This window comes from Aethalodelphis obliquidens, unplaced genomic scaffold, assembly GCF_003676395.1.
Source record: "Aethalodelphis obliquidens isolate GAN/ISIS:26980383/991018 unplaced genomic scaffold, ASM367639v1 scaffold13, whole genome shotgun sequence".
NCBI lineage: Eukaryota > Metazoa > Chordata > Mammalia > Artiodactyla > Delphinidae > Aethalodelphis > Aethalodelphis obliquidens.
Genome location: NW_020837957.1, coordinates 158,848 through 174,118, shown reverse-complemented (window position 1 = coordinate 174,118; position 15,271 = coordinate 158,848). Strand labels below are relative to the sequence as shown.

The 15,271-nt window shown below is 41.1% G+C and overlaps 1 long non-coding RNA gene across 1 annotated transcript in view; it reads left to right on the top strand.

The window, feature by feature from the left end:
* Positions 1-15,271, top strand: part of LOC113624298 (uncharacterized) — a 28,343-nt gene that overhangs the window by 486 nt on the left and 12,586 nt on the right. The gene's annotated exons all lie outside the window — the stretch shown is intronic.

Genomic DNA, 15,271 nt, shown 5'->3' with positions numbered 1-15,271 from the left:
ACGGGCTCAAAAACGGCGAGGCAGGCCTCACCTGGTTTCTGCTTCCGTCTGTTGTATACCTACCTCGGTGAGGTGACCTCACAAAGCATGGGTGGCAGTGAAGCACGATAAGTTCAGTCCAAATTCATTTAACCAAGCGTGTTTTGAGGTGCCAGGCATTCCCTGCTCCATAGCGGCTTGACATGAGTGACAGGGAGAGGAAATAAGGAGTATGCTCTTTTAGGTACGTAGTCTTGACATTTGAGTAGAGAGCTGAATGAAAGTGCAGCCAGCTTTGGAGGAATCAGGAAGAACGGTCCAGACAGGGAGAAGAGCAAAAGCTACCGAAGTCCTCAAGGTTCACGTGTTTGGTGTTCTGGGAGGAAGCAAGGAGCCAGGGTGCTTAGACCACAGTGAGTATAGGTGTGATGATTGTGGTAAATGAGATTAGTAACATGGTTGGGGCTCTGATTAAACAGGGTAAGGAGATGGGAGTCATTTGATGGTTTTGAGCTGGGGAGTGGCGTAATTTGTAAAGCGGCTGCTTGTGGTGGTAGACTGTTGACCTTCAAAAGTGCAAGCTGTAAGATCTCCTAGGAGGCTATTCCAGCAGCCCAGGGAATAAATTAGGGTGGCCTGGAATAAGGTGGTAGCAGTGGAAATGTTGAGAACGGGTAGGATTCAGGATGTATTTTGAAGTAAGGCCAACAGGATCTGCTGATAGGGAAAAAAGAGACAAAAAAAGACAAGGATTTTTTTTTTTTTTTTTTTTTTAACCAAAGCAGTTGGATAGTGGTTTGTCCTCATTACATTGAGGTAATGATGGGCTTGGTGGGAGGGGCCATTGTTCTTAGACGTAAAGATTGAGATGCATATTTCACATGCAAATAGAGATACTGAGCCAATAGATTTCAAGTTTGGAGGTCAGTAGAGAATTGAGATCAGGAGATATAATTTGAGTCACCAAATGGTATTTAGATACACAAGACTTTAAGCAATCACCTAGAATGATATTTATCCTAAAAAAATCTGCAGGGCGTTGATGACCTCTACCCTTGCCAAGCCAGGAATTCTAAACCCAGAAAACTGCTCCCTAATCTACCCATTTTAGAATCAATATCCATCCCAAATGCTCATTTTAATAGAAACTTGTAAAGCTCCTGATGACATATTTAAGATCATTTAAAAAGCAAAATGAAGTAACTAGTATTCAAGCAACCAAAATGGAGCCAGGTGGCCATTGTGTATGTTGTTTCAGACATGTTCCTGCATCACAGAGAACTTGAATTTTCTGAACTGTAGCAAACTCAAGGACACCACGTGTTTTCAAAATAATATCTGCTAGCAGTTGCTAGCTGCTACCTTACGGTCTCAAGTTCTCCCCTAAGCAATCCTTGCTTAACAATCACCCTTCTTGCCAGCTCAACCAATTGGTAGCCCTGGTGGCAGCTGCTATGCTCAGATGTGGCATATTTGCTAGGGTAGACTAATACAGCCCCAGGTATTTGATACACATCATTGATTTAGTGAATGCATTCTTTTCTGTTCCAATCATAAGATCAGAAACAGTTGGCATTCCCATGAAACAGACAGAAGTGTACATTTACAGTTTAGCCCAAGGCTATGTTAACATTCCTGCCCTCTGTCATAAAATAGTCTGGAGAGATCTGGACCTTCTGGACATCCTTCAGAACTTCACATTAATCTATTACATCAATGACATCCTGCTGATTGGGCAGGTTGAGCAAAATATGTTATAACTGTATCAGGATAAAAGGACTAAGAGTGTACACGTGCGGTGGAAGTGCAGAGGAGTGTGCTAAATCCTTACCTTCCGATTGGGAACTCAATAGATGATGGCTAACCGAAATATCAAGAAGTAGAAATATGAACATGTTATCTAGACAGGTGGAGGTAAATACCAAAGAATGAGCTAAAAATTGAAAGTGGCTGCCTTGAGGGAACGGGAAGTCTTGTTGAAACTAGTTAACTCTTCAAATCATGTACAACTTTGAAAAGAGCAAAAAACTTAAATTTTTTAAAAAAGCGTGGTAAATGAACTGTTTTCTTATTTCATCCCCTGGGAAAGGTCAGAGCAAACAGGCTCAACAGGAGTGCATTAGGTGGGTTTGGGTTGACAATTCTTGCAGCCCTCACCTTCCGGGTACAAGGTAAAGGAAGGCTCAGTATGTGAATCCTTGGCCTTTATCCAGCATCTTTAGTAATCGCAAAAAGCAATCAACCTCAAAACAGCTGGTAAACCTCCATCCAGTAGTTAAATTTAAATTTAAAATACTCCCTCAAGTTAAAGTCTATTTAAAAGGTAAAATCCACTTGGCTTCAGAATTTTAAATCCTCTTCCACAACCTAAAGCCCCAGGGTCAGGTGGGAGGTCCTCCCATACCTATGAAAGGAATGCCTTGCCCCACTTCCTTAATGTTTGGTAGTAATTTAGTAGATGAATGTCCGGTAAGTGGGTGGGTGCTGAGGAGGTGGCAGGAAGATTCATGAGCCTATTTATATTTCACGGGAAGAGAGTCTTGTCTTTCTCATGCCACTAAGATTCTCTTATCTTTTGTATGTTTAACCCATCCTGTAAAAAGCCCTACATGTAAACTTCAACAACAACATTTTTCCTTCTCTGAATAAAATTTACTTGAATAAAGTACTAAGTATTTGAAGGGAAAATAAGTTCTAATTTTTTTCTTTTGAGTATAATTATGGACACATGGCTTTTTACAGTCTTTTATTAAATTAAGCATAATTTTTATTTCCTTTTTGAAGCAAACCTGTCACATTTTTAACCTATGTGGACTCTTTTTAAACTGACTTCCAGGTCCTCTCAACATTTCCAAAATCATCCTTACCTCCTGGAAAATTCCAGGTCCCTCTTTAAAAATATTTTCTAACTAACTTGAATATACCGTATAATACATTGTTTTACCACAATATTATTAAAGGTTTATAAGCTTTGATTTTTTAAAAAAATATTATTATGTCCTAAACCATTCACCATACATTATTTTACCATTTCATTTCCGGCTTTGAAAAGAGTCCATGTATTTTTCAATCAGACAAGAATACAGGTAGTTCTAACGTGGAGAATGTATGATAACTGTGATGTAGTTTCCCCTTCTTTCAAACCAGCTAATTTGGAATTAGATTTTAAACAGCCCTTGGTATGGCACCACCCCAAAACTTGGTGGCCTAAAATAACAACTTATTTCTCACCATTTTATGGCTTGGACACTGGCTCTCCTGCTGGGTTCTCTTGGTGGCTGCACTCAGCTGATCAGTCGACTGGGGGCTGGGCCCAGCGGGCCCCGTGGGCCGCCCACTCCCTGTGGTCGCTTCTCCTCAAAGAGGCTGCATGGGGCTTCCCCGTTAGGCATCTACAGCGGCGTTCCAAGAGGGCAGGACCCAGTGTGCAAGCCTGTTAACAAGCCTCTGCCTGTATTACTGCATTACACTCCCTTTGACCAAAGCAAATCCCAAGACCAAGCCCAAAGTCAGTGTAGGGCAGGTCTTCACAAGGGCATGGATATGGGTGGGGAGCCTGAATCTTTGGGGTCATTAATGTTACAGTCTACTCCACTCTTCTGTGAATATTATCTTAAAGTATAAATCCTACTTCTCATGGATGTATCAGACAGACGACCTAATATTGACACAGAATTTTATATTAGATTTGGTCTAAATGTCCCCTTAACTATAGGTGGTTTTTTATGTACAAATATATATTTCCTAGTGTCATTTTAAATCTTTTATCTAAAGCAGTTCATTGTTGAACATTACCTTTAAAAAGTCTTTATACATAGATGTGTGTGTGTGTGTGTGTGTGTGTGTGTGTGTGTGTGTGTATTTCATCTACAGCCCCAAAAGCCAATTAAGAATTTTAAAAGTAATTTAATGTTTTTTAACATCTTTATTGGGGTATAATTTGTTTACAATGGTGTGTTAGTTTCTGCTTTATAACAAAGTGAATCAGTTATACATATACATATGTTCCCATACCTCTTCCATCTTGCGTCTCCCTCCCTCCCACCCTCCCTATCCCACCCCTCCAGGCGGTCACAAAGCACCGAGCCGATATCCCTGTGCCATGCGGCTGCTTCCCACTAGCTATCTACCTTACGTTTGTTGGTGTGTATATGTCCATGACTCTCTCTCGCCCTGTCACAGCTCACCCTTCCCCCTCCCCATAACCTCAAGTCCGTTCTCTAGGAGGTCTGCGTCTTTATTCCTGCCTTACCCCTAGGTTCTTCATGACATTTTTTTTTCCTTAAATTCCATATATATGTGTTAGCATATGGTATTTGTCTTTTTCTTTCTGACTTACTTCACTCTGCATGACAGACTCTAGGTCTATCCACCTCATTACAAATAGCTCAATTTCGTTTCTTTTTATGGCTGAGTAATATTCCATTGTATATATGTGCCACATCTTCTTTATCCATTCATCCGATGATGGGCACTTAGGTTGTTTCTATCTCCGGGCTATTGTAAATAGAGCTGCAATGAACATTTTGGTACATGACTCTTTTTGAATTTTGGTTTTCTCAGGGTATATGCCCAGTAGTGGGATTGCTGGGTCATATGGTAGTTCTATTTATAGTTTTTTAAGGAACCTCCATACTGTTCTCCATAGTGGCTGAACCAATTCACATTCCCACCAGCAGTGCAAGAGTGTTCCCTTTTCTCCACACCCTCTCCAGCATTTATTGTTTCTAGATTTTTTGATGATGGTCATTCTGACTGGTGTGAGATGATATCTCATTGTAGTTTTGATTTGCATTTCTCTAATGATTAATGATGTTGAGCATTCTTTCACGTGTTTGTTGGCAGTCTGTATATCTTCTTTGGAGAAATGTCTATTTAGGTCTTCTGCCCATTTTTGGATTGGGTTGTTTGTTTTTTTGTTATTGAGCTGCATGAGCTGCTTGTAAATTTTGGAGATTAATCCTTTGTCGGTTGCTTCATTTGCAAATATTTTCTCCCATTCTGAGGGCTGTCTTTGGTCTTGTTTATGGTTTCCTTTGCTGTGCAAAAGCTTTGAAGTTTCATTAGGTCCCATTTGTTTATTTTTGTTTTTATTTCCATTACTCTAGGAGGTGGGTCAGAAAGGATCTTGCTGTGATTTATGTCATAGAGTGTTCTGCCTATGTTTTCCTCTAAGAGTTTGATAGTTTCTGGCCTTACATTTAGGTCTTTAATCCATTTTGAGCTTATTTTTGTGTATGGTGTTAGGGAGTGATCTAATCTCATACTTTTACATGTATCTGTCCAGTTTTCCCAGCACCACTTATTGAAGAGGCTGTCCTTTCTCCACTGTACATTCCTGCCACCTTTATCAAAGATAAGGTGTCCATATGTGCGTGGGTTTATCTCTGGGCTTTCTATCCTGTTCCATTGATCTTTCTCTTTCTGTGCCAGTACCATACTGTCTTGATTACTGTAGCTTTGTAGTATAGTCTGAAGTCAGGGAGCCTGATTCCTCCAGCTCCTTTCTTCGTTCTCAAGATTGCTTTGGCTATTCGGGGTCTTTTGTGTTTCCATACAAATTGCGAAATTTTTTGTTCTAGTTCTGTGAAAAATGCCCGTGGTAGTTTGATAGGGATTGCATTGAATCTATAGATTGCTTTGGGTAGTAGAGTCATTTTCACAATGTTGATTCTTCCAATCCAAGAACATCGTATATCTCTCCATCTATTTGTATCATCTTTAATTTCTTTCATCAGTGTCTTATAATTTTCTGCATACCTGTCTTTTGTCTCCTTAGGTAGGTTTATTCCTAGTTATTTTATTCTTTTTGTTGCAATGGTAAATGGGAGTGTTTTCTTGATTTCACTTTCAGATTTTTCATCATTAGTGTATAGGAAGGCCAGAGATTTCTGTGCATTAATTTTGTATCCTGCTACTTTACCAAATTCATTGATTAGCTGTAGTATTTTTCTGGTAGCATCTTTAGGATTCTCTATGTATAATATCATGTCATCCGCAAACAGTGACAGCATTACTTCTTCTTTTCCGATTTGGATTCCTTTTATTTCCTTTTCTTCTCTGATTGCTGTGGCTAAAACTTCCAAAACTATGTTGAATAAGAGTGGTGAGAGTGGGCAACCTTGTCTTGTTCCTGATCTTAGTGGAAATGCTTTCAGTTTTTTACCATTGAGGATGATGTTGGCTGTGGGATTGTCATATATGGCCTTTATTATGTTGAGGAAAGTTCCCTCTATGCCTACTTTCTGCAGGGTTTTTAACATAAATGGGTGTTGAATTTTGTCAAAAGCTTTCTCTGCATCTATTGAGATGATCATATGGTTTTTCTCCTTCACTTTGTTAATATGGTTTATCACATTGATAGATTTGCGTATATTAAAGAATCCTTGCATTCCTGGAATAAACCCCACTTGATCATGGTGTATGATCCTTTTAATGTGCTGTCGGATTCTGTTTGCTAGTATTTTGTTGAGGATTTTTGCATCTATGTTCATCAGTGATCTCGGCCTGTAGTTTTCTTTCTTTGTGACATCCTTGTCTGGTTTTGGTATCAAGGTGATGGTGGCCTCGTAGAAGGAATTTGGGAGTGTTCCTCCCTCTGCTATATTTTGGAAGAGTTTCAGAAGGATAGGTGTTAGCTCTTCTCTAAATGTTGGATAGAATTCGCCTGTGAAGCCATCTGGTCCTGGGCTTTTGTCTGTTGGAAGATTTTTAATCACAGTTTCAATTTCAGTGCTTGTGATTGGTCTGTTCATATTTTCTATTTCTTCCTGATTCAGTCTTGGCAGGTTGTGCATTTCTAAGAATTTGTCCATTTCTTCCAGATTGTCCATTTTATTGGCATAGAGTTGCTTGTAGTAATCTCTCATGATCTTTTTTATTTCTGCAGTGTCAGTTGTTACTTCTCCTTTTTCATTTCTAATTCTATTGATTTGAGTCTTCTTCCTTTGTTTCTTGATGAGTCTGGCTAGTGGTTTATCTATTTTGTTTATCTTCTCAAAGAACCAGCTTTTAGTTTTATTGATCTTTGCTATCGTTTCCTTCATTTCTTTTTCATTTATTTCTGATCTGATTTTTATGATTTATTTCCTTCTGCTAGCTTTGGGGTTTTTTGTTCTTCTTTCTCTAATTGCATGAGGTGCAAGGTTAGGTTGTTTATTCGAGATGTTTCCTGCTTCTTAAGGTGGGCTTGTATTGTTATAAATTTCCCCCTTAGAACTGCTTTTGCTGCATCCCATAGGTTTTGGGTCATTGTGTCTCCATTGTCATTTGTTTCTAGGTATTTTTTTTATTTCCTCTTTGATTTCTTCAGTGATCACTTCATTATTAAGTAGTGTATTGTTTAGCCGCCATGTGTTTGTATTTTTTACAGATCTTTTCCTGTAATTGATATCTAGTCTCATGGCATTGTGGTCGGAAAAGATACTTGATACAATTTCAATTTTCTTAAATTTACCAAGGCTTGATTTGTGACCCAAGATATGATCTATCCTGGAGAATGTTCCATGAGCACTTGAGAAAAATGTATATTCTGTTGTTTTTGGTTGGAGTGTCCTATAAATATCAATTAAGTCCATCTTGTTTAATGTATCATTTAAAGCTTGTGTTTCCTTATTTATTTTCATTTTGGATGATCTGTCCATGGGTGAAAGTGGGGTGTTTAAGTCCCCTACTATGAATGTGTTACTGTCTATTTCCCCTTTTATGGCTGTTAGTATTTGCCTTATGTATTGAGGTGCTCCCATGTTGGGTGCATAAATATTTACAATTGTTATATCTTCTTCTTGGATCGATCCCTTGATCATTATGTAGTGTCCTTCTTTGTCTCTTCTAATAGTCCTTATTTTAAAGTCTATTTTGTCTGATATGAGAATTGCTACTCCAGCTTTCTTTTGGTTTCCATTTGCATGGAATATCTTTTTCCATCCCCTACTTTCAGGCTGTATGTGTCTCTAGGTCTGAAGTGGGTCTCTTGTAGACAGCATATATAAGGGTCTTGTTTTTGTATCCATTCAGCCAATCTGTGTCTTTTGGTGGGAGCATTTAGTCCATTTAATTTAAGGTAATTATCAATATGTATGTTCCTATTCCCATTTTCTTAATTGTTTTGGGTTCGTTATTATAGGTCTTTTCCTTCTCTTGTGTTTCTTGCCTAGAGAAGTTCCTTTAGCATTTGTTGTAAAGCTGATTTGGTGGTGCTGAACTCTCTCAGCTTTTGCTTGTCTGTAAAGGTTTTAATTTCTCCATCAAATCTGAATGAGATCCTTGCTGGGTAGAGTAATCTTGGTTGCAGATTTTTCTCCTTCATCATTTTAAATATGTCCTGCCAGTCCCTTCTGGCTGGCAGAGTTTCTGCTGAAAGATCAGCTGTTAACCTGATGGGGATTCCCTTGTGTGTTATTTGTGTTTTTCCCTTGCTGCTTTTAACATGCTTTCTTTGTATTTTATTTTTGACAGTTTGATTAATATGTGTCTTGGCGTGTTTCTCCTTGGATTTATCCTGTATGGGACTCTCTGTGCTTCCTGGACTTGATTAATTATTTCCTCTCCCATAATAGGGAAGTTTTCAACTATAATCTCTTCAAATATTTTCTCAGTCCCTTTCTTTTTCTCTTCCTCTTCTGGGACCCCTGTAATTTGGTGCGTTTAATGTTATCCCAGAGGTCTCTGAGACTGTCCTCAGCTCTTTTCATTCTTTTTTCTTTATTCTGCTCTGCAGTAGTTATTTCCACTATTTTCTCTTCCAGGTCACTTATCCGTTCTTCTGCCTCAGTTATTCTGCTATTGATCCCTTCTAGAGTATTTTTAATTTCATTTATTGTGTTGTTCATCGCTGCTTGTTTCATCTTTAGTTCTTCTAGGTCTTTGTTAAATGTTTCTTGCATTTTCTCTATTGTATTTCCAAGCTTTTGGATCATCTTTACTATCATTATTCTGAATTCTTTTTCAGGTAGACTGTCTATTTCCTCTTCATTTGTTAGGTCTGGTGTGTTTTTATCTTGCTCCTTCAACTGCTATGTGTTTTTCTGTCTTCTCATTTTGCTTATCTTACTGTGTTTGGGGTCTCCTTTTTGCAGGCTGCAGATTTGTAGTTCCCATTGTTTTTGGTGTCTGTCCCCAGTGGCTAAGGCTGGTTCAGTGGCTTGTGTAGGCTTCCTAGTGGAGGGCACTAGTGCTTGTGTTCTGGTGGATGAGGCTGTATGTTGTCTTTCTGGTTGCAAGGTCCACATCTGGTGGTGTGTTTTGGGGTGTCTGTGGCCTTATTATGATTTTAGGCAGCCTCTCTTCTAATGGGTGGGGTTGTGTTCCTGTCTTGCTAGTTATTTGGCATAGGGTGTCCAGCACTGTAGCTTGCTGGTCGTTGAGTAAAGCTGGGTGTTGGTGTTGAGATGGAGATCTCTGGGAGATTTTCGCCATTTGATATTACGTGGAGCTGGGAGGTCTCTTGTGGACCAGTGTCCTGAAGTTGGCTCTCCCACCTCAGAGGCACAGCACTGACTCCTGGCTGCAGCACCAAGAGCCTTTCATCCACACAGGTCAGAATAAAAGGGAGAAAAAGAACAAAGAAAGAAAGAGAGAGAGAGAGAGGGAGAGAGAGAGAGAGAGAGAGAGGGAGGAAGAAAGAGGATAAAGTAAAATAAAAATAAAATAAAGTTATTAAAATAAAAAAATAATTATTAAGAAAAAAATGTTTTTAAATAGTAAAAAACAAAAAAACGGACAGACAGAACCCTAGGACAAATGGTGAAAGCAAAGCTATACAGACAAAAATCTCACACAGAAACATACACACTCACAAAAAGAGGAAAAGGGGAAAAAAGAATAAATCTTGCTCTCAAAGTCCACTTTGGGATGATTCGTTGTCTATTCAGGTATTCCACAGATGCAGGGTACATCAAGTTGATTGTGGAGATTTAATCCGCTGCTCCTGAGGCTGCTGGGAGAAATTTCCCTTTCTCTTCTTTGTTCGCACAGCTCCCGGGGCTCAGCCTTGGATTTGATCCCACCTCTTCGTGTAGGTCGCCGGAGGGCGTCTGTTCTTCGCTCAGACAGGACGGGGTTAAAGGAGCAGCTGATTCAGGGGCTCTGGATCACTCAGGCCGGCAGGAGGGAGGGGCAGGATGCGGGGCAAGCCTGCGGCGGCAGAGGCCGGCGGGACGTTGCACCAGCCTGAGGCGCGCCATGCATTCTCCCCCGGAAGTTGTCCCTGGATCCCAGGACCCTGTTAGTGGCGGGCTGCACGGGCTCCCCAGAAGGGAAGTGCAGATAGTGACCTGTGCTCGCACACAGGTTTCTTGGTGGCAGCAGCAGCAGCCTTAGCGTCTCATGGCCGTCTCTGCACTCCGCTCTGTTAGCCGCGGCTCGCGCCTGTCTCTGGAACTCCCTTAAGCAGTGCTCTTAATTCCCTCTCCTCGCGCACCAGGAAACAAAGAGGGAAGAAAAAGTCTCTTGCCTCTTTAGCAGGTCCAGACTTTTCCCCCGACTCCCTCCTGGCTAGACGTGGTACACTAACCCCTTTGGGCTGTGTTCACGCTGCCAGTCCTCTCCCTGCGATCCGACCGAAGCCTGAGCCTCAGCTCCCAGCCCCCGCCCCTCCCGGCGGGTGAGCAGACAAGCCTCTTGGGCTGGTGAGTGCCGGTCGGCACCGATCCTCTGTGTGGGAATCTCTCCGCGCTTTGCCTTCTGCACTCCTGTTGCTGCGCTCTCCTCCGCGGCTCCGAAGCTCCCCCACTCCGCCACTTGCAGTCTCTGCCCGCGAAGGGGCTTCCTAGTGTGTGGAAACTTTTCCTCTTTCACAGCTCCCTCCCACTGGTGCAGGTCCCATCCCTATTCTTTTGTCTCTGTTTATTCTTTTGCCCTATCCAGGTATGTGGGGACTTTCTTGCCTTTTGGGAAGTCTGAGGTCTTCTGCCAGCGTTCAGTGGGTGTTCTGTAGGAGTTGTTCCACGTGTAGATGTATTTCTGATGTATCTGTGGGGCGGAAGGTGATCTCCGCGTCTTACTCTTCTGCCATCTTCCCCCAGCAGCAGTGATGCCATTTTGGATGCTCCAGCACTAGTCATCATCTGGCAGGCAACATGAGCCAATGCCGTGTGGAGCAAAAGAACTACCCACCCAAGCTTTGCTCACATTCTTGACCTACAGAATTATGAACAAATAAAATGGTTGTAGTTTTAAGGCATTATGTTTTGGGGTGGTTTTTATATAGCAGGTAAAGGCCTGCCTGAAGAGCAGTGTTTGGCCATACTGTCATCTGTAGTACATGAAAGATAGAAAATATACCTGATAAACTTGTCTTCTTTCTACACTCCATGTCTTTTAATTTCTTCTTTATATTTTTCATAGATTTGACATCCAGTCTGTATTCTGCAACATTTCTTCAGTCTTATCTTTCATTTCATCAATTCTCTCTTTAATTGCATCCAGTCTGCTGTTTACCCTAGCACTGAGTTTTTCATTTCCTTTGTGATATTTTTCCTTTCTTAAAGCTATATGTATATGTATTTTAATCTGCCTGTATATTTTGTTGATCTTTTGCTCCTTAATCATGTTTTAAATTTATTTTTCACTTATCTAAATAAATAAAATATTGTTTAAATATTTTCTATTCCATAATTCCACTATCTGAAACTTTTGTGAGTCTAGTTCTATTGCTTTTTCTCTTTTTTGGTTGACTCTTGCTCATGACCTTTACTTTTCTCTTATGTGTTTTTTTTTTGTTTTTGTTTTTGTTTTTGTTTTTGTGGTACGCGGGCCTCTCACTGTTGTGGCTTCCTGGGAATAGCCTTTCCTGTATCCTAGCTTTACCTAGCATGGTCTCTCTGTTGTCGTCTGCCCTGGGTAGACCCAAGGCTTTATCCCCAGCTCCCTCTGTGCAGTGGCACCCCTACCCTTGGTCCTTGTATGTCTATAGTATATCTGAAGCCTTTATCATTCACATCCCTCACTTATTTCATCCGCCTTTCCTAACCGCATGCTCCCCTCCCTGGTCTTAAACTCCCAATTTCACCCCTAGCTTCATCAGGTTTCCCTTTCCTTCCCATATTTCATCTAATCATGTAAAGGAGTGAGAGTGTGTGTGTATTAGTATTTTATCGAGTATTTTTAGATGATATCCAGCAGAAGAATTTCAGAATCTCTAGTCTTCCATATTGCCAAAATGGTCTCAAATATCTTTGGAGTCTGTCCCTTTCTCTCTGTCTCCAGGGCCTTAGTTCAGTCTGCACTCTCTACTTGTACACCTTCCTGCCAAGTTTCTCTTATTTAGTCTCCTTCCTACTCCAATCCAGCCTCTCCATTGCCATTAGAGTTGTCTTTCTAACACACATATCTGTACACAGTAATGACCTAACTCCCATATATGGCATGCAGAGCCTCCCATTATGTGTGTGTGTGTGTGTGTGTGTGTGTTTTCCTGTTTCTCCAGCCTAATATCCCATCAAGTCTCTGTTCCTACCCTACACTCCAAATATAGCAAGTAATTTGCAGTTTCCCGATGGCCTATGCTGTTTCACAAATCTATCTTTTTCCATGTGAATTCCTTTGCTCAGATATTCTTCTTTGGCCTCTTTTTTTCCCCTCAACCCCCTCTTCCCTTGTAAACCTTTAAAACTCCTTCTTTTTTTTTTTAATTTTATTTATTTATTTATTCATTTTTGGCTGTGTTGGGTCTTCGTTTCTGTGCGTGGGCCTTCTCTAGTTGTGGCGAGCGGGGGCCACTCTTCATCGCGGTGCGCGGGCCTCTCACTGTCGCAGCCTCTCTTGTTATGGAGCACAAGCTCCAGACGTGCAGGCTCAGCGGCCATGGCTCACGGGCCCAGTTGCTCTGCGGCATGTGGGATCTTCCCAGACCAGGACTCGAACCCGTGTCCCCTGCATTGGCAGGCAGACTCTCAGCCACTGCGCCACCAGGGAAGCCCTAAAACTCCTTCTTAACTTTAACACCCAGCTCAATTTTCTCCTTGATGAACCTTCTTGGTCCTTTCCCTCCCCTGAACACAATTCACCCAGCCTTGATTGGTGGCTGTGTTGCATGTCCTGTGCTTGCCCAAGGGTTACAAAATAAATAAGACCAACTTTTACCCTCAAGGAACTCATATTCCAGTAGAAGGACTCACTGAGGGGTGGGGTTAATCATGCCATCTTTATGTTACCATTGTACATTGTACTTACTCCTATTATAGTAGTTTACACTGGGCATTGATTTCTTTGTATGCATGGGTAGATGATGTTTTTATTTCTATTCCAAACTACCAAAGTTTATTCTGGTTTTATACAGAAGGGGGGAAATAAATAATTTGCTTATACTTCTGCCTCCCCTACTAGGCTGTTGGCTCTTTTAGAAAATGAACCCTATATGATTTATCTTTGTGCAAACAGTAGGCACTTAATAAGTGAATGGACAAATGAATAAGTTCCCACCTGTTCTGACATTCTGTAGTTCAAAGGTTACCTCTGTAGACTCTCACACAGAACTGACTGCTCCCTCATCTCTTTTCTGGTGTGATTTCATATAGACTTACATTTTAGCACTTAACATTTGATCATATGTATTTTTATACTGCTGTTCTCTATTGAGATAATTTAAAAAACTCTGTTTCCCCCATGTCTAGTGCCTTCCTCAAAGAAAGTGTTCAGTGAAAGTAGAATTGAAGTTATATGTAGTAGCTCATAAATACAAGCCCACTGAGCTCGTCTTAGAAATAATTACTTAAATCACTCAGAGTTAAAATAATTTAAAATTTAAAACTTCTTAAGCAGTTAAAAGACAGAGCTTTCCACTTAAAAGGGGGCCTGTGCACAAATAGTTGGTTGGTTAACTAATTAACTAGTTAAAAGTTAAAGGGAATTGTTTAAGTTTTAACTTTTTAACTACCTAAATGAAATAAGTATCATCTAAGTTTCATCCATCTGAAGGAACAAGTCATGCCGTGAGCCAAATTGAGACATTAAGATTACCTGAGAGTGCCTTTAAGCTTCTCAGCAGTAGGTGGCACTCACATCATAGTGTTGACTGGTCTTTAACCTGCTGGTTTTCCAAAAGATATTGACTTGGCAATGAAAAAGTGTGGTTCCCTGCATTCATTATGGAAGCTAAGGGCAGAGTAGGTAATCGCTATAAAGATAAAAAAAAATAAGTATTGTATTAAAAAATAAGCATTGTTAATATTTTACCCAACTTCTGTTGGTTAGTACTCTAGACACTCCAGCAAGTTTCTTTGCCTGAGTGGTTTCATCAAAAATCTGCTTAGAAGAGATAAAGGCATTAAAAGTGGCAGCTGAGCATGATGTGAAGTCATTTCATGAAGTGTTTGAAAGTTTGCAATTAGGCAGATCTACACTTACGTAAAATGGGGATATTAATACTACTCCACACTATTTTTAAAGCTAATGTGTGTTGAGTGCATACTATGTACCAGGCACTAGGCTTAACCCTTTGTATGGATTATGTAATTTAATCATCACACAATCCTGTGAGGTAGGAGCTTGCCAGTTTACCAGTTAGAAACAAATCCTTCCTTATTCTGGTCCAAGATGGTAGAGTAGGAAGATCCTGAGCTCACCTCCTCTCACAGGCACACCAGAGCAACTATTGATCAGAGAGACCAGAATCTACCAGAAAAGATCTTCTATCTAAAGATATAAAGAAGGAACCATGATGACATGGGTAAGGGGGTAGAGTTGCAGTACAGTCAAGACCCATACCAGGTGGGCAACCCACAAACAGGAGAATGATTACAATTGCAGAAGTTCTCCCCAAGAAGCGAGGCATCTGAGTACCACATCAGGCTCTCCAGCCTAGGGGTCCTGTACCAGGAAGATGAGTCCCCAGATTGCTTGGCTTTGAAGGCCAGCAGGGCTTACTTTCAGAAGACCCACAGGGCTGGGGGAAATAGGGACTCCACTCTTAAAGGGTGCACACAAAATCTCATACTCTCTGGGACTCAGGGCAGAAGTAGTAATTTGAAAGAAGCCTGGGTCAGACCCATCTGCTGACCTTGAAGAGTCTCCTGGAGAGGCAGGAGGCAACTGGACCTCATCCTAGGGACACAGGCACTTGCAGCAGCCATTATTGAGAGCTCGTTCTACCATGTAGATACTAGTGCTGTCAAATACCATTTTAGAATCCTCCCTCTAGCTTCTCAGTCTCGGGACCCAGTCCCACCCCTGCCCACCAGCCTATAGGCTCCAATACTGGGATGCCTCAGGCCAAGCAACTAGCTAGACAGGGACACAGCCCTACCCACTAGCAGGCAGGCTGCCTTAAGACCCCCTGAGCCCACAGCTACCC